The sequence below is a fragment of the Gymnodraco acuticeps genome, unplaced genomic scaffold (assembly GCF_902827175.1).
Source record: "Gymnodraco acuticeps unplaced genomic scaffold, fGymAcu1.1, whole genome shotgun sequence".
Classification (NCBI taxonomy): Eukaryota; Metazoa; Chordata; class Actinopteri; order Perciformes; family Bathydraconidae; genus Gymnodraco; species Gymnodraco acuticeps.
The window spans coordinates 75952-96018 of NW_022990264.1; the positions used below are offsets into that span (position 1 = coordinate 75952).

General features: G+C 43.0%; 1 protein-coding gene across 1 annotated transcript in view; it reads right to left on the reverse strand.

The window, feature by feature from the left end:
- The window catches only part of LOC117549100, a 54502-nt gene that overhangs the window by 12290 nt on the left and 22145 nt on the right, over positions 1-20067 (reverse strand). The gene's annotated exons all lie outside the window — the stretch shown is intronic.

Genomic DNA, 20067 nt, shown 5'->3' on the forward strand with positions numbered 1-20067 from the left:
AATGAGGTAGTGGATCAACTGGCAAAATGTGGTTTGAAAGCAAAGCAGATTGATATTATGGTACCATCAGTAGAGCAGAAGTCAAATCTGTTACAAAAGTTGTTATCAAGCAACAATGGCAAAAACTATGGGACAGTAACACTAAAGGAAGACATTTATACCAGATACAAAGGGAGGTAGGAACGGGAAGCACTTGGGGGAGTAGTAGAAGAGAACAGAGCATTAACAGCAGGATAACATTGGGTCACTCTGGATTAAACTCAACACTGCATCTGATTGGAAAACATCCAAATGGCGATTGTGATGGTTGCCAACAACCAGAGACAATACATCATGTATTTTTTAGCTGCCCGGATTATAACAGACAAAGACTCATTCTGAAAACTGCACTGGAACAACATAACATCAAGGACATGGATTTCGAGTCAATATAGGAAAGTAAATCAAGAAATGAAGTCAACAAGCTGATCTTCAAGTTCCTCAAAAACACTGGTCTGAGGACAAGGATTTAATATGAACATTTAATAAATCAACAGTAGAAGCGATATATGCTCCAAGTGGAAGCGATTCGCCATTAAAGAAAAAAGAAGAAGAAGTAGTAGAAGAAGAAATACGCTAACTGTACAAACAGGCACAACACTGTTACTCTGTTTTTACTGACATATAACATTTGATTTCACCTTGCTCTATGTTTTTTTTACAAACAGGCAAACGAAAAACGGAAAACGGGGACTTTGCCCGGAAAACGTTTTGGTCACCCATCCCACTGTGTTTACAGCTAAGCACACGCGCTAACATTAAGACTACAAGCTCACTTGGGGTTGAGGCTTTTTTACACGTTGCTTGACTGCCGGCCCACATATCTGATCTAAACACAGTAACGTGTGTTGGGGAAAATAATAATTTAAAGTTATTTAATAATTGTGACATTTATTGTACTTTTTGATGGATGAATGATGCTCAAAGTGAGGGAGCAAAGAATACAACTGAGGGGGAAATGCCCCCTTTTGCCCCCTCGTGGCGCCGGGCCCGGAGACACTACATACTGATATACTATATTTGTGTTCAACATGTAAGAAGTAGAAAGTACAGGTATTTGTGTTCAAAATGTAAGAAGTAGAAAGTACAGGTATTAGTGTTCAACATGTAAGAAGTAGAAAGTACAGGTATTTGTGTTCAACATGTAAGAAGTAGAAAGTACAGGTATTTGTGTTCAACATGTAAGAAGTAGAAAGTACAGGTATTTGTGTTCAACATGTAAGAAGTAGAAAGTACAGGTATTTGTGTTCAACATGTAAGAAGTAGAAAGTACAGGTATTTGAGTTCAACATGTAAGAAGTAGAAAGTACAGGTATTTGTGTTCAACATGTAAGAAGTAGAAAGTACAGGTATTTGTGTTCAACATGTAAGAAGTAGAAAGTACAGGTATTTGTGGTCAACATGTATGAAGTAGAAAGTACAGGTATTTGAGTTAAACATGTAAGAAGTACAGGTATTTGTGTTCAACATGTAAGAAGCAGAAAGTACAGGTATTTGGGTTCAAAATGTGAGAAGTAGAAAGTACAGGTATTTGTGTTCAACATGTAAGAAGTAGAAAGTACAGGTATTTGTGTTCAACATGTAAGAAGTAGAAAGTACAGGTAATTGTGTTCAACATGTAAGAAGTAGAAAGTACAGGTATTTGTGTTCAACATGTAAGAAGTAGAAAGTACAGGTATTTGTGTTCAACATGTAAGAAGTAGAAAGTACAGGTATTTGTGTTCAACATGTAAGAAGTAGAAAGTACAGGTATTTGTGTTCAACATGTAAGAAGTAGAAAGTACAGGTATTTGTGTTCAACACGTAAGAAGTAGAAAGTACAGGTATTTGTGTTCAACATGTAAGAAGTAGAAAGTACAGGTATTTGTGTTCAACATGTAAGAAGTAGAAAGTACAGGTATTTGTGTTCAACATGTAAGAAGTAGAAAGTACAGGTATTTGAGTTCAACATGTAAGAAGTAGAAAGTACAGGTATTGGTGTTCAAAATGTAAGAAGTAGAAAGTACAGGTATTTGGGTTCAAAATGTAAGAAGTAGAAAGTACAGGTATTGGTGTTCAAAATGTAAGAAGTAGAAAGTACAGGTATTTGGGTTCAACATGTTAGAAGTCAAAGTAAAAAGTGGTCAGTAAAATAAGTAGTGGAGTAAAGTACTGATACCAGAAAAATGTACTTCAGTACAGTAACAAAGTATTTGTACTCCACTTCTTCCCACCTGTGCATGTAACTTTATGTGGATGTTTACACAAAGCAAAAAGTGAGTGTTAAGAGTGTGTGTATATCAGGGACGCGGGAAGGGGGGGTGCTGAGGGGGCTGCAGCACCCCCATCTGGTGGTGGAGAGTTGTAACTGCAACGCCAAAAAGTTCACTAAACAAATCAATACAAACGTTTTATTTTGAGTTACTATGTTTGAGTTAGCATTTCAGTGCAAGCAGTCTCTAAAAAGCTTCACTATAAGAGAAAGTTATAATGCGGTGTGCTTCTTCTGTTGCTCTGCTATAGAAAAGAAGCTCGTCAGTGCAGATCAGGGATGGGAGTTTTGTGAAAGCACGGTTTAAGAACTGGCGAAAGGCAGGGAAACATTTAGGGAGCATGAGAAGTCCCATCAACTCACAGGCAACAAACTGGCAGCATTAAAACGAACACCGATGAATGCACTGCTCTCACAAACGCGGCTTACCTACAGCGTTAGTTGTACTTTTTTCAACATGTATATTTTCTACTTTCTTGATTATTTATAGTCTTTGAATTTGTATTGTATTGTACATTGCCTTGTCTTCTTATGCTGCTGTAACACAAACATTTCCCAAATTGGGATCAATAAATTACCATCTTATCTTAGCGCGCGAGGCTCCACTAGCACCGCACCCGCACGCCGACTGACTTCCTCTGTGTGTGTGTGTGTGTGTGTGCCATCCCTTACATATTTGGTTTGTGAACGTGTGGTGTCTCAGTCCTCTCAGTCTCCTAGGCGTTCTTATTTGGGGATTTGATCAATTAGAGCTGGTAAAAACAACCAAGGAACAAACAGTGGCCCGAGAGGAAAGGACAGTGTGAGCCTCTCCGCTCACACAGGGTTCAATTATGGACGGAAGAGCAGGTTCGTGTAACATATATGGCGTTTATTAGCTCCAAACAAAAGTATCCACTACTCCAACGTTGCCCGCGCGTTGCCCGCCTACTGCAAAACAGCCCAGAACCAGGTTACGACATGCTTTTATTCCGGCACTGATTACCTGATTCCGATCAGCTGTCTGGCCTCCGGCCGAGCCACTCCCTTCACTCCAGCAGCCGGCGCCCTAACCCCACCCCGCTGCCACAGACAGACTGAGGGAAGACAGGTGTACACAATCACACAATCACACAATCAGACAAATACCGGAAGTCAAACAAGACAAGACACAAGGACAAAAGGCATTTTAAAATAGGGCGGTATCGTAAGATACAGCTGTAGACTCAGTTTAAAGATCCCCTATTATACTGTCTTTCATCAATACATCCCAGGTCTCAGATATATCCAGAGCCTGTCTCTGATGGGCTGAAACACCAAACAGATAATTGCAGCATTACCCATAATCCCCTCTGTTTCAGCCCTGTTTCCAAAGTGCTGATTCTCTGTCTGTTACTTTAGATGAAAATAAGGAGCCCCTCCCCACGCCCCTCTGAGAGACATTTGGTTACAAAGAACTCAATGGTGCTCTAGGAGGAGATTTAGGTGATAAGGGGGGTTACCTTGGTTGCTGATTGGCTGATGGTTACACAAGACAAGACATCGTTGTGACATCATAAAGTGGCCAAAATCGGATCAGCTCATTTTCAGACAGGCTCTCATAGATTTCTAGAGGTTATATAGATGTTGTTGTTCAATAACTGTTTTATTTGAATGCTGCAATGCCTCAGAATACATGCTGTTCTGCTTTAAAGACTCTGCTTCTTTATATTCTACTTGAAAAATGTGCTGAAATGTTTTCCACATGTTCTCAACACACGTCTCATATCTATTTGGCAATATAAGTTTACAAGGGTGTTTGCAAATGTAAGATGACGTTAGTTTAAAGAGACCCTGTTCTTCTTCTGTGGTGTGCTCTCCTGTAGTGTGGTCTATAGGTTTGTGTGCAAGTAAACGGTCTGCAGAGGCTGAAAGCCCTGCGTTTCAGAGGGAGTTTCTCTGATTTAGAATCAGAGGAGAGCTGGTTGACGGATGTCTGGGTCCTCCGGTGAATGCTCCTCACACCGGAGCCTAACGGGCTGTGAGGCTTTGCACTTCATGAATATTTCATAGTTCATACCTTTTACTTTTTGCCGTTACCCGCTGGTTACCTCCACTCTGCAGCAGGAGGGCGTCTGACAGGCTGTTTGAGCCCAGACTTCACCGGGACGGCAACACCTAAGAGCACGCTGACATGCTGCTCACAGCAATAACAAGGGAAATGTAAGGGTGTGCAAAGCTAGTAGCTCAGAGCAGAGGCTTTACGGAAGGATTTGTGTGTGTGTGTGTGCGTGTGTGTGCGCGCGTGTGTGTGTGTGTGTGTGTGTGTGTGTGTCCTCCAGCTCTCAGCACGAGTTTGAGGAGGTGAAAGGAGATAAACAGCTCATGCAGAGTGCAGTGGGTTCAACAGCTGATGTTTTTTTACGATTCAAAACGTCATCAGAATCAGAACACCTTCGTCCCACAGAGAGGAGCTTTGGATCCTCTCGCTGAGGCTTTGGTCCAAAGCCACTTACACACATTTCAACACCGTGGACTGGCTACGGGGGTCATTTGGGGTTCGCTATCTTGCCTTAGGACACTTCGACATGTTGACTGTTCATTTAAAATAGTATTCAGACGGGTTATCCAAGGATCCAATCAGTGTTTGGACCTGCAGGTTCTGTATTCGTGAACTTTGGTTTCTATGTATGTGGTACGGAGGCCGACAGGTGCAAACGATGCAGAAATAAAAACACAAATGTTCCACATGAAGAAAGATCATGTGGAACATTTGTTTCTTCATTTTTGTTTATGAGATGTTGAAGTGACCTCCTGCCTGTATCTTTATTTCTTCTGTTTTTGTCTGAGATAGGAAGGTCTCCTATTGTGTTATTGTTATGTCCGTGGTTTGTGTCTGTAGCCTGTACATTAAATATAGTATTTCACCGTGTTCACCGGCTGCACCGGGGCATTACAGCATTATTTCTTCCTCTCAGCAGCAGACGCCTCCTCTCCGTCCGGCCGTATATCCTCATGCCCCGCTCATTAATAATGATTCTGTGATGGAGCATGAGGAGCAGCAGATTGTGATGGGCGTGGGCGGAGGAGACGCTGCAGATGGAGCTGATATCGAGCTGCAGATAGGTTAATTAGCCTGATGAGGACATAATGTGTTGGAGTTGGCACGCTCTCTGCAACCGGTGGACACTTCCCCTTCACCAAGGGTTTATTCCGGCACAATCACACGTCACATCTCTAAATACAGGACAGACGGTTCACCAGCAGGCGTCACGCTAAACATAGGAGACTCAACGAGAAACATGACTCATTGATGGACTTTGGGCACTTTGCAGTGTTAGTTTAATGCGGTTTTTCTGCCAAATGCTTTTCGATTGAGATGAAATTGCAGAAAAGGACAATTCCCAATGAGCTAAAAAGACCCAGGAAGCAGTTTGTGGACTTGTAAGGAAGGACCTCTTACTGCAAGGACAGAGAAACGTTTGGACACCAGGTGAGTCCAACAGTGCAGAATCACATCCTCTTAATGAACCCCCAATCAGGAACTCATTCAGAACAGGCTGGAGAAACAGGGAGAGGACAAACGGCTGCAAGGCTCTTTAAACAGCTCAATTTAGAACCATTAAATCCCACCCAAGTCCTTCATCCAGAGGATTTTTAAAGATATGCATATACCACCATACATTTCCTGTCCCTCGACTTGGAAAATGTGGTCCCTTTAAACCCTAAAAAGGGTCTGCCAAAATCTATTTGGATACGACTGCCCGTTTCCTTTGAGAAAGTCAAGGAAGGATCTAAAAACAGCTCAATTTTCCACCAACCCTTTCAGAAGTCACTACAGTGGACAGCTATTCAAAAGGTGTTTTCTTGTATATGCATTGTTTTGTTTTGCATAGTTGCACCATCAGCCACTAAATAGGACCCTATTGCATCATCCCATACACTGCCACTCAGTGCCAAGTCAGTGTAAGTGCATGATACATGTCTCTAAACCAGTGGTTCTCAAAGTGGGGGGTGCGCCCCCCCAGGGGGGCTTAGAGGCATGACAGGGGGGGCGCGAGAGACCAGGATAAAAAATGTCTAAAAAAAAAATAAAAGATTAAAAAAAAAAAAATGTAAATCATATTTTGAAATATTATTGACTCGAAAATAATATGATACAGTACAGTACTATTACGTCTGGGTCTCTGTGTTTCATTAAAGCTCGGCTCTGTGTGTGTGTGTGGAACGAGCCATTTTGTGTGCGTGCGAGAGAGAGAGAGCGCACCGGTACTGGAGATCGTTGATGTTAGCTTCTGGTGCTAGCGAGCTACGCTAACGGATATAAGGAGTTTTTTCAACAACAAAGTGGAGGAGAGTCCTCTCCTGTCAGACTGAGAGACTCAGTGAGCTAAAGGACTCTCTCAGTGTTATCTCAGTGGGTCTCAAATGTTTTGGTCACCATTAATGTAAACAATTATTTCCGAGGCACATGTTTATATGATCATTATAGTTATAAAAAAATAAGAGAATAAATTAAAAATAAGTATGAAATACTATATGACATTAAAAAATGAATAAAGTTTAAAAGGGGAGTGATTTGCAAAATAGCCATAAAGAAATAGTAAATCTGTTTACAATTCTGTTTCATCTGGGTGTTGAGAGATGTATCCATAGATCTCTTCATTTTGCTCTCAAAGTGCACCAGATTGATGCTTTTAACTTCAATATTTAGAAATCTTACCGGGGGAGCTTGCCCCCGGACCCCCCTATGTGAGGTCCACACACCACCTATAAAAATAGCACTTTACCCCTGCTTACACATATATGCCGTGAGCTGATTATCGAGCCTTCATTGTAACAGTCGCGGGTACACTGTGTGTATGCGTGGGGAGTGTTGCAGTAGAATATTCCACTGTAGCGCCCGGTACATTAATGGGAAACCCTAAATGTTTGAGCACCCTCTAATAAACTTCAAGCTACCCCACAGCACCCCCAAAATAAATCTCTGGCGCCGCCACTGAGCCTGACTATTTGTGTTGGGGGGGCCCGACTTTTTTTTTTCTCCAAAGGGGGGGCCTGACAGAAAAAGTTTGAGAACCACTGTTCTAAACCAAGATGGACAACAGAAAGCCACATGGACCAAGTCACCCATCTATATCTTGCCAATCCTTTTATGGAAAGCGTCCCCTGCAGGTATAAACATGTGGTGACATCAAGTAACAACTAAGGAATCATATAATTCATAAATTATCAAAGTATTGATTTTATGTTTGCAGGAAATCATGATTAACCACCTGTCCACTACAGTGGACGTCATGCATTACTGGCTATATTTCAACTACAATTCATACTGGTACTGCTGCTGTTGTTCCCAGGGCCGTCCCTCCCTACAGGCAGATCATGCAGACTGTGTGGGGCCTCACCTTGTGGAGGGGGCCACACCTTGCGGAGGGGGGCCTCATCTGAGGCGCACCTATGCGCTTATGTGGCGCAATTAGGGTGGCGCGGCACGGTTTCACTAGCACTCATCAAATAACTGTGCGTGGGGCATCAAATTGGCCCCTGGCCCTGGTAATTCTTGAAAATACTTCATCTGCAATATCTTTTTGGGCCGTAAATCAATATACTTATGTTATTATAATGTAATTTTAAGTTTGCACATCTTTATTTATAATTTTTTCAAAATGTACATCTCTTCAGTTCAAGCCCTGAATGCATTCTGTCCACCTGAGTGGAAATATACAAATCTATTTAAAAAAACTAGATTAAAAAAATAAATAGTTCAAATGGATTGTCCTCTAGTCTCTGGACCGGCCTCTAGTCTCTGGCCCGGCCTCTAGTCTCTGGACCGGCTTCTAGTTTCTGGACCGGCCTCTAGTCTCTGGACCTGCCTCTAGTCTCTGCATTGACCCCTAGTCTCTGGACCGGCCTCTAGTCTCTGCATTGACCTCTAGTCTCTGGACCGGCCCCTAATCTCTGGACCGGCCTCTAGTCTCTGGATTGACCCCTAGTCTCTGGACCGGCCTCTAGTCTCTGCATTGACCTCTAGTCTCTGGACCGGCCCCTAGTCTCTGGACCGGCCTCTAGTCTCTGCATTGACCCCTAGTCTCTGGACCGGCCTCTAGTCTCTGCATTGACCTCTAGTCTCTGGACCGGCCTCTAGTCTCTGGACCGGTCTCTAGTCTCTGGACCGGTCTCTATTCTCTGCATTGACCCCTAGTCTCTGGACCGGCCTCTAGTCTCTGGAACGGCCCCTAGTCTCTGGACCTGCCCCTAGTCTCTGGACCTGCCTCTAGTCTCTGGACCGGCCCCTAGTCTCTGGACCTGCCCCTAGTCTCTGGACCGGCCTCTAGTCTCTGGACCGGTCTCTAGTCTCTGGACCGGCCTCTAGTCTCTGGACCGGCCCCTAGTCTCTGGACCTGCCTCTAGTGTCTGGACCGGCCCCTAGTCTCTGGACCGGCCCCCAGTCTCTGGACCGGCCTCTAGTCTCTGCATTGACCCCTAGTCTCTGGACCGGCCTCCAGTCTCTTCATTGACCCCTAGTCTCTGGACCGACCCCTAGTCTCTGGACCGGCCTCTAGTCTCTGGACCGGCCCCTAGTCTCTGGACCGGCCTCTAGTGTCTGGACCGGCCCCTAGTCTCTGGACCGGCCCCTAGTCTCTGGACCGGCCCCTAGTCTCTGGACCGGCCTCAAGTCTCTGGACCTGCCCCTAGTCTCTGGACCTGCCTCTAGTCTCTGGACCGGCCCCTAGTCTCTGGACCTGCCCCTAGTCTCTGGACCTGCCTCTAGTCTCTGGAACGGCCCCTAGTCTCTGGACCGGCCCCTAGTCTCTGGACCGGCCTCTAGTCTCTGGACCGGCCTCTAGTCTCTGGACCGGCCTCTAGTCTCTGGACCGGCCCCTAGTCTCTGGACCTGCCTCTAGTCTCTGGACCTGCCCATAGTCTCTGGACCTGCCCCTAGTCTCTGGACCGGCCCCTAGTCTCTGGACCAGCCTCTAGTCTCTGCATTGACCCCTAGTCTCTGGACCGGCCTCCAGTCTCTTCATTGACCCCTATTTGATGCTATGAGACTCTTTTCTGGAGTCTAATGTAAACAAAACGCTGCTTGTTCAAAGGATACCAGAGAGCGGTGCATGGAGCTGAATAATGCACGAGGCACCAACACTCATTCTTCGTGCCCTCACATCAACGGGCCCAATTTCTGTTGTTCAGGAGATTTGTTTGTAGTACCGGCAGAATAACAAGGTGCAGTCTGTGTGTTGTTGAAAGCATCAAAAAGGTAGGATGTAATGAGAAAAGTGCACGCTCTGAACATGCTCCTGTGAACCCGTCTGCAGGAAACAATCTGGGTTTATGTTCACAACACGCAGAACAACCCGTTTGAGATGAAAAACAAGCTTTATTTAGTGTTTTGAATGAGATAACGGCAGGAAATATCATGACGTGTATAGAGGTTAACCTGCATGCAAACCACTTGTGTTAAAGGTCCCCTATTATACTGTTTCTCATCAATACATCACAGGTCTCAGATATATTCAGAGCCTGTCTCTGATTGGCTGAAACACCAAACAGATCATTGCAGCATTACCCATAATCCCCTCTGTTTCAGCCCTGTTTCCAAAGTGCTGATTCTCTGTCTGTTACTTTAGATGAAAATAAGGAGCCCCTCCCCACGCCCCTCTGAGAGACATTTGGTTACAAAGAACTCAAAAGGCGCTTTCACACCGGATTACTTTTCCCCGTGCTTTTCCCTTTTAGTTCCGATAGTTCCTGGGATTTTGCGTTCACACCAAAAAGAGAACTTAGTTCATGAGAACTTTCGTGGGAGAAAAATGTTCCCATTTCTGATTGGCTGGGCGAATTGCAAACCACGGCCCGTAAAACTCGGAAAAGTTTTGTGAAGCCGCCATTTTATTTGCTGGCATTAGCATTATTAGCATTAGCCCCGCGCACCAACAGAGAGAAACTAACTTATGGCAACACAAAAAGAAAACATGGGAGCGGTGGAGATGAGGAGGTGTCTGCGTTCTGGCGATTTACTCGGAAGGCTTCAGTAGAAGCTGCTGGGAGTCCCAGCAGCTTCTACTGAAGCCTTCCCCAACTCCGGGGACTTCCGGCCGGGGACTTCGGGTGGCAGTATACGCCGTGAAGTTGTTTGCGGCCTGCCAGTAAACCCAAAGCAGAAGAAGTCAGTCAGCGGCTTCATTTGCTTAATCCTCTCCCAGGGACTTATTCTGGTGTGAACGCGATCTGCTCTTTATTTCCATGGGGGAACTAAGTGCTGGGAACTGAGTAGGGCAAAGTACTTGGTGTGAAAGCGGCTAATGGTGCTCTAGAACAGGGGTTCCCAAACTTTTCAGCCCGCGACCCCCAAAAATAACAGTGCCAGAGACTGGCAACGGGGGGGGGGGGGGGGGGCAGAATAATTTAAGTTTTCCGCACTTTCGCGGGAATATTTCCGCAATGAAGCGAGCTTATGTTTCACTTTTGATTGCATGATATAGCCCAGCGCAATACCTTCGTCACACATGTAGCCACTTGTTGGTACCATTTTCAGGCGATCTGTAATCTGTTCTAGAAAAAATATGTGTTTTTTTAGATTTCAAGAAGCATATAGAACAAACAATGGATGTATTTTATGAACATTTATCCATGCTGGAAGGAGATTTAGATGTTAGGAGTTAGATAGAGATTATTATCCAATATATGCATCCAATGAAGCATGAAGTGTTAAGTAAGAAGGAAATTACATACCTAGGATCTATTCTTGAGGCAAACCTCTCCTGTGACAAAATGGCATCCAATGTAATAAAAAAAGTCAATCAAAGAACTAGATTCCTATACCGGATCTCCTCTCTGGTAAACAAAAACACCCTGAAAACTCTGGCAGGAGCACTCATTCAAGGGTACTATGACTATGCTTGCACGTCATGGTACCATAGCACCTCCAAGGCGCTAAAAATAAAACTTCAAACATCGCAAAATAAACTGGTCAGACTACTGCTTGACCTTTCATCTAGAACCCACCTCACCTCTGCCCACTTTGACAACCTAGGATGGCTTAGAGTAGACTACAGAGTACGGCTACTTGCAATGGGCCTAGTCTACAAGATCCACTACACCTCTATGGTACCCATGTACATGTCAAAATGCTTCCCAAAGGTCAAGGAATACCATGATCATAACACCAGAGGGAGCTCCACAAATCATGTGAAACCCAGATTTGGCACAAAAAAGGGGGAATACACGTTTCGCAATTATGCCACATCAAGGTGGAACGCTCTTCCCACAACTGTAAAGGAAAGTAAAACTATACTTACCTTCAAAACCTCTCTTAAAGAGCACCTTCGGGGGAGAGCATTGCAAAACTGGCCCCGGTAATGGTACAAATCTCAACCTGTCGTTCAATGGACAGCTTCCCCCCCCCCCCCCCCATCTATGTATATACTCACATTTTAGACTCTGTTACTAACTGTATATCTGTAGACTTGGTATGTCTTAAATGTCCGGTTAGGATGTATTAGAACGAAATCTAAAATGAAAATTGTAAACAAGCAATCTGTATGTAAAAAAACCACCTGTATGTAAATTGTAAATAAGCCATCTGTATGTCTTATATGTCTTAAATGACATGATGAATTGGAAATGGGGGACCCTGATGTAAACAAGACGAAAGTCTTTCTCTGGTCTGCATCCCCTTAACAATTGTATGTTTTGAGCTGTACTGTACTGTACCCAATATACAAGCTGTTAATAAACTTTTCAATCAATCAATCAATCAATCAACCTAGTTAGCTAGCTTATCATAGCTACCCATTTAACAAGTTATCCAGTGAACGTTAGCTATCTACCTAGTTAGCTAGCTTATCATAGCTACCCATTTAACAAGTTATCCAGTGAACGTTAGCTATCTATCTACCTAGTTAGCTTGCTTATCATAGCTACCCATTTAACAAGTTATCCAGTGAACTTTAGCTATCTATCTACCTAGTTAGCTTGCTTATCTTAGCTACCCATTTAACAAGCTAGCTAGAACATGTTAGTTATCAAACTAGCTTATGCTAAATAGGTGGCTCTTGTAATGTAAATATTAATTATTATTTAACCCCCTATGGTTAGTCTAACAAATCTTTGTTTCCTACCTGATGCTCTCTGACTGGGTGTTCTTTTCCCCATAATGACTCATTATGGGGAGTGAGAGGGAGAGGGAGAGTGAGAGAGAGTGAGTCTGGATTCTGATTTAAAAAAATGAAAAAAAGTTGAAATCTAAAAAAGTAAAAACATTCTGAAAAAGTGGAATATTGGAAAAAATAATGTTTTTTGCAAATTGTAGGAAATTATGTAAAAAAAATCTACAAAATAATGTAAAAATTCATTTAAAAAAATCCTGAATCTATTTTTGTCTATTGTTTTTACTTGTTTTATGGTCTGTGAGCTGTGCTTTGTTATTTGTTGTATGTTTTGTTTATCTGACTGCATCAGGTCTGGAGGTTTAAAGTGCTCTATAAATAAAGCTGTATTGTAAATATCAAAATGAAAAAAGTCGGAATTCTGGAAATAAGTCAGACAAAAGTCAGAGTACTGAAAGTCACATTTCTGAGAAAATAGTGAGGAATTTATTCTCAGAACTACAAAAAATAATGTCAAAATGGTGACTTCTTCAGCTGTTCTATTACCCATAATCCCATCTAAATTAGCATAGGTAACCGGACATCAATTAAACAAATGTAAAAACAGATAGATTCAAAATAAGATTGAATAAATAACTAAACGCGCTGAGAAAAATAGTGGGTTTTGCACACTATAGCATGAAAACAGTGCAACGCCAAAATGAAAGTATGAGCCTTAAAATGTCTCAGTAACTTCTCATAATATTTAAGAATAATTCAGATTGCTTTTATGGTGTTGCCTGAGACTGTGATGCTTTATGAAATGTTGTGTTTGAATTTGTCAGAGAAACAAAGACCGAGCAGCTGGAGGCGGACACAGCTGTGCTTTCAGAGAAAACTCCCACCTCAACACTTAAAGTACAAACTTCCACCGGCTCCGTGCGGCTGTGTTTCTCCTTGTTTCCTGGATCTCTCTTTCCTCACAGATATAACTGGCTCTGCAGATGGTGAGGTGTCACTGAGAGATATTTACAGAGAGAGATGTATTCTTCAGCTTCCCTTGGTATCAAAGAACCAGTGTTTCAACGGGGAGAAAGCTTTCTAACGCAAATAGAGACCCTACATACTGATATACACCTGAACATCAGCAGCAGAGGACTCTTTAAAGTAGAGACACTACATACTGATATACACATGAACATCAGCAGGAGAGGACTCTTTAAAGTAGAGACACTACATACTGATATACACCTGAACATCAGCAGCAGAGGACTCTTTAAAGTAGAGCCACTACATACTGATATACACCTGAACATCAGCAGCAGAGGACTCTTTAAAGTAGAGACACTACATACTGATATACACCTGAACATCAGCAGCAGAGGACTCTTTAAAGTAGAGACACTACATACTGATATACACCTGAACATCAGCAGCAGATGACTCTTTAAAGTAGAAACACTACATACTGATATACACCTGAACATCAGCAGGAGAGGACTCTTTAAAGTAGAGACACTACATACTGATATACACCTGAACATCAGCAGGAGAGGACTCTTTAAAGTAGAGACACTACATACTGATATACACCTGAACATCAGCAGGAGAGGACTCTTTAAAGTAGAGACACTACATACTGATATACACCTGAACATCAGCAGAAGAGGACTCTTTAAAGTAGAGACACTACATACTGATATACACCTGAACATCAGCAGGAGAGGACTCTTTAAAGTAGAGACACTACATACTGATATACACCTGAACATCAGCTGGAGAGGACTCTTTAAAGCAGAGACACTACATACTGATATACACCTGAACATCAGCAGGAGAGGACTCTTTACAGTAGAGCCACTACATACTGATACACCTGAATATCAGCAGGAGAGGACTCTTTAAAGTAGAGACACTACATACTGATATACACCTGAACATCAGCAGGAGAGGACTCTTTAAAGTAGAGACACTACATACTGATATACACCTGAACATCAGCAGAAGAGGACTCTTTAAAGTAGAGACACTACATACTGATATACACCTGAACATCAGCAGGAGAGGACTCTTTAAAGTAGAGACACTACATACTGATATACACCTGAACATCAGCTGGAGAGGACTCTTTAAAGCAGAGACACTACATACTGATATACACCTGAACATCAGCAGGAGAGGACTCTTTACAGTAGAGCCACTACATACTGATACACCTGAATATCAGCAGGAGAGGACTCTTTAAAGTAGAGACATTAAATACTGATATACACCTGAACATCAGCAGGAGAGGACTCTTTAAAGTAGAGACACTACATACTGATATACACCTGAACATCAGCAGGAGAGGACTCTTTAAAGTAGAGACACTACATACTGATATACACCTGAACATCAGCTGGAGAGGACTCTTTAAAGCAGAGACACTACATACTGATATACACCTGAACATCAGCAGGAGAGGACTCTTTACAGTAGAGAGCCACTACATACTGATACACCTGAATATCAGCAGGAGAGGACTCTTTAAAGTAGAGACATTAAATACTGATATACACCTGAACATCAGCAGGAGAGGACTCTTTAAAGTAGAGACACTACATACTGATATACACCTGAACATCAGCAGGAGAGGACTCTTTAAAGTAGAGACACTGTGCATGCATTTTGAGCCGATTTGGGCAGAATCCAGCAGAGTGGATCGTGCTGTTCATCCTATGTGATCTATATGTAAAGAACAAAGTCTAAATATTTAAGATAAAGCTCAGGAACAATCTCAATATTTGGCAGCAAAAATGTAAGGTTTTTTTAATTGGCATAAAAGGATACATGTTGAGATAGGAAATTCTAATATCTAAAGAGAAGAGCTTGAATATTAAAAAATACAAACTCTTTTGGCTCCTTCATGTCTTGCTACTGGGTCTCTCTTGGCTTTGTACTGGCTATCTTCTAGCTCTATTCAGGGTTTTGGAGTTTTTCTAGCTCTATCCCTGATCATTTTCAGAACCTGAAGACTATACGGACTATCTTCTGGTCATAGGCGGCGCGTGAGGCTCAAGTTTGGGAAGGCTAAACTACTAAATTAAATGGTTTCATTTATTAACGCTACAACATAGCGTATTGTGAGGCGGTTGTCGTTGTTACAACATTACAATGTGGGGCCATTGATAATGACAATAGATTTGACCCTTAATGTCTACCCCTGCCCGGTGCCGTATAAGCTTTTTGTTTTATTGTTTATCAGTAGAGGTTGCTGCTTTATTCCTTGTATCTGTCCAACAACTTTTTTAAACAATAACCAGTGTCAATATCAATACTTGGCAGCTTATAACATTGTCCTACCTTAATGCAGAAATATGCGACGCTTCGCCGTGGCATCATAGGCGTTAATAATGTCCTCTGCTTTGATTTTCTCTGTGAGGTTGCTTTCAATGTGAAGCAGGCTCAGTGTTGTCAACCTCTCCTGATGCATCGTTGTTCTGAGCCAGTTTGCTGAGAACGATCTCTCACATGTTGCTGTGCCAACGGGTAACGAGAGAGCCAGGCAAAACAGCTTTTTGTAGTTAGGATAATGTCCAGTGGCAAGTTCCTTTTTTATATTTTCAACCGATACGCTTGGGAGTTTTGTCGTCACCATTGTCATCTCAGTCAGTGCAAGTTGTGGGTTGATGGAGAGGAGGCTTGCGTATTGGCTGAGAAGGCTCTGCTCCTCTGAAGTCACATTTAAACACTGCATCCACACTTTCTGCAATGGCCATTGACTGCGGTGAAAACCGTGTTGAACACTCACCTAGAAGTGTATCCAGCACAGGATAGTAGAGCTGAATTGCCCATTTATTTTTCAAGCTGTTTTTGTCTGTGCTTGTTTGGTACTCTCTTTGACCAAGGGTGCTGGTGACAAATGCACAGTCGAGAGCCGACGGTTGTTTGACAGGCCTCTTGCGCGGTCTCTCGTCGTTCTCTTCAATGCATACGCCAACTGAAGAATGCTTGGATTTCAATCCAGATGTGTACCTAGGATGAAAATTACAGGCCTCTCTCATCTTTTTAAGTGGGAGAACTTGCACAATTGGTGGCTGACTAAATACTTTTTTGCCCCACTGTATGCCATCTGCTGGAAAGAAGAGGTATCGCTCTGTTGGCGTTGTTTAGACAACAAAGACAGAGTGAAGCCCTCATTTCATAAACAATCTTTGAGTAGAGACACCGTCCTGCAGAGAGCACACAACCCAACAGCACTTTGTTGGTCCAGCATCACTTTACAAAACGTTTGCATTAAGACACTAAGACTAGCTGGTCCCTTGCAAAGGTGAGTCCACCTTAAATGAGCAGTGGGTGATCAAGCAGGTGAAATGCAGGACACGGGAACTTGGTCCTGAGGAGATGTAACGATTATTAAACGAGAAATAGCCTAATCAAGGGGTCAAAAAAATGAACATTTGTGATTATTAGTGAATCGGTTGCAGGTGGGTGAAATCAGGCTTAGGGAGTAACGTATTACATGTAACGGCATTAGGTCATCAGGATACAAAATAGACAAATGTATTCCCTTACAGTTACAGAAGCAGTTGAAGACCAACACACTTGTGTCTTTGAAACGATTATGCCATTTTAATCTTTTGTCACAAACATTGCAGCTCTATTTTACCTCTCCTGTGTGGACTCTCATGTGTGACTTTAAACTTCCACTCTGTGAAAAAGCTTTCTTACAGACTGAGCAGCTGAATGGTTTCTCTCCTGTGTGGACTCTCATGTGTTTCTTTAAACTTTCACTATGTGAAAAAGCTTTCTTACAGACTGAGCAGCTGAATGGTTTCTCTCCTGTGTGGACTCTCATGTGTGTCTTTAAACTTCCACTATGTGAAAAAGCTTTCTTACATACTGTACAGCTGAATGGTTTCTCTCCTGTGTGGACTCTCATGTGTGTCTTTAAATGTCCACTCCGTGCAAAAGCTTTCTTACAGACTGTACAGCTGAATGGTTTGTCTCCTGTGTGGACTCTCATGTGTTCCTTTAAACGTCCACTCCGTGCAAAAGCTTTCTTACAGACTGTACAGCTGAAAGGTTTCTCTACTGTGTGGACTCTCATGTGTTTCTTTAAACTTCCACTCCGTGCAAAAGCTTTCTTACAGACTGTACAGGTGAATGGTTTCCCTCCTGTGTGGACTCTCATGTGTTTCTTTAAACTTCCACTCCGAGCAAAAGCTTTCTTACAGACTGTACAGGTGAATGGTTTCTCTCCTGTGTGGACTCTCATGTGTTTCTTTAAACTTCCACTCCGTGCAAAAGCTTTCTTACAGACTGAGCAGCTGTGTGGTTTCTCTCCTGTGTGGACTCTGTTGGAGATTTAAAGGGATAACTGGTCCGCTTTTCAAATCTCCGCGCGTTCCTATGAAGCTGGTTATAATACAGGAAGGAATCCATATCTACAAAGTAACCGTTAACAATAATCTACTTTAATGGCAATATGACAATGCAATACAATCATTACAATACAACATGATATATTACAGTTATATTGCAATGCTTAAGGAGTAATGCCGGCTTACTCCTGCTCTAGTCCGCATACTACAGAGCTACTTTCACCCGAGGGCAGCATGTGAAGAAGAGGCCGAACGCCAGGGATCCACCGGATATATACCAGAGTAAGAAGGAGGGGTTTGGTGTTAGGTCAGCTGGTCATCTTTTCAGGTCATCTCATTGGGAGACGCAACGCAGCAGGAAACGCAGCAGGAAACCAAACAGGCTCACTTTCCAACAAAAGGTCTCAAGGCCTGCATACCTACACCTCCCCCACAGAGCAATAAAACCCTGTTTACTCCAACCAGCCCAGAATGTTTATAGCCATTTGTAGTCCTTACATTTATGAAAGGATAAAACAGAGAAATCAATATAAAACACAAACACAGGTATTGTTTGAACAGTATTCACTTAACTGCTACTATTGATAACCACCAGAGAAACCCAAGGGACCTCTCTTAACATCACAAACACTGCAGCTAGATCTAAGTTGAATGCAAATCAGGACATGCTCTCACCTTCCCCCATCTTCCTTTGTCCTCAAAAACACATGTCAACAGGCCCCAAATGCAGCTCACAGTTTTACCCAAATTATTCCCATTTTAAGCTTATCCATAGTTTGCTAACATGAATAAATACAAATATAACTCTACAAATCCCCCTTTTTATCTCCTTCTCCAGAGATAAACTTAGACAAGGCATTTTGAAATATACCCACGGTCATTCTTTTCTACTGTGTCCGTAAATCCATCCGAAGCTGGTATTCAGAGTACTTGAAACCTTCATGGAGACAGAACACCACTTTCCATGGCAGTGAAGGAACCATGAGGGGGTAGCTGAGTGCTAGAATCATCAGCCCCCCCCCCCCTCGGAGGAATAGCCCACAAGGACAGCTAATAGGGAGGGGGAGATGCAGCTTTCCCTTCACGGGTAGAACTGAGTAGAACCGAAGTAGACTCCTCTGCTGCGCCGTCCTGGCTTGCCGTGTCTTTGTCCACCCAATCTGCTGACAGCAGCTTCTGGGCTGCCTGCTAGAGAGATGTCTTCCTCCTCCTCGTCCTCCGGCCCGCTGATGGCGGCTTCCGGGTCGATGCTGTAGAGATGTCTCCAGGGTCCTCCTTCTCCGGCCCGCTGATGATGCCTCCCGGGTCGTCTGCTGTAAGGATGTCTCCAGGGTCCTGCTCCTCCAGTCTGCTGCTTCCGAGTAGTCCACGTCTGCCAGGGCCACGTCCGTCCTGATGTCGTCCCCTGGTCCTAGCAGGTGGTTTCCCCGCCGCACACTGGCTCCCGTGGTACGAGCTGTCCCCCTTTTCTCCCAGGCAGACGGCATAAGAGGTCCGCTGGGTCACTCGGTCGGGGTCGGAGAGCCTGGGGTTGAGCCACTTTGTCCTCGTGCTTCTCGGGTCCCCCTTTTGGCGCCGGTGACCTGTGTGGAGAAATCTGATACAACTCCCTCAAGCCTACGCTCAGCTGTTCTGACCCACTTGGAGCCTCTTGGTGGGGTGTCTTGAAACAACAGCCGTCTGTGAACAGGTTTTCTAAATTAATTGTAGCCCTCCTATCTGCCAGTGCAGCTTCAGAATCTTAATACTTGGATTGTGCCAACTAAATAAGAACCCCAACATCTTTAGGTAAACTAAATAACATATTTCAATAGCTCTGAATTTCTGACAAGCATCTGTGTTTATTTTTAAATGAAATCCTATTTAAAATCCAAACATAATATGAACTGCTAATGTTTCTGGTAAAGAAACACACTAATGTTATGGATTCAAAAACAACCAAAATCACGATACTAACAAAGTGAATGATTTCCTGTTGATACTGCTTCTACCTGTCAGTGCTTAGATATTATCACGCTGAAAAAATGAATACAGAATTCCAACAAACTGTCATCAAATGTCTTTCTATTATAAATTTAGATGAAATGTATATCCCTATAATGACCTAAACAATAAAGTCTATGGCTTTTACTTCTTTACCAGGCTAGTTACATGATGTTGTCTAAATTAAATTCTGTCTCATTACATTACTATGTTTTAGCTTTAACTGTAATATGTTCTTTCTACATTTCAAACCTCAGTTACTCTAATGTCTGTTAAAATATTACAAAATTGTTTAACTATCACAGGTCAACTTCTTCGGTTTCACAGTAGCCCCTTGGCCACTGCTTCTGTGTTACCTGCTATAATTCAAATCAATATTTAG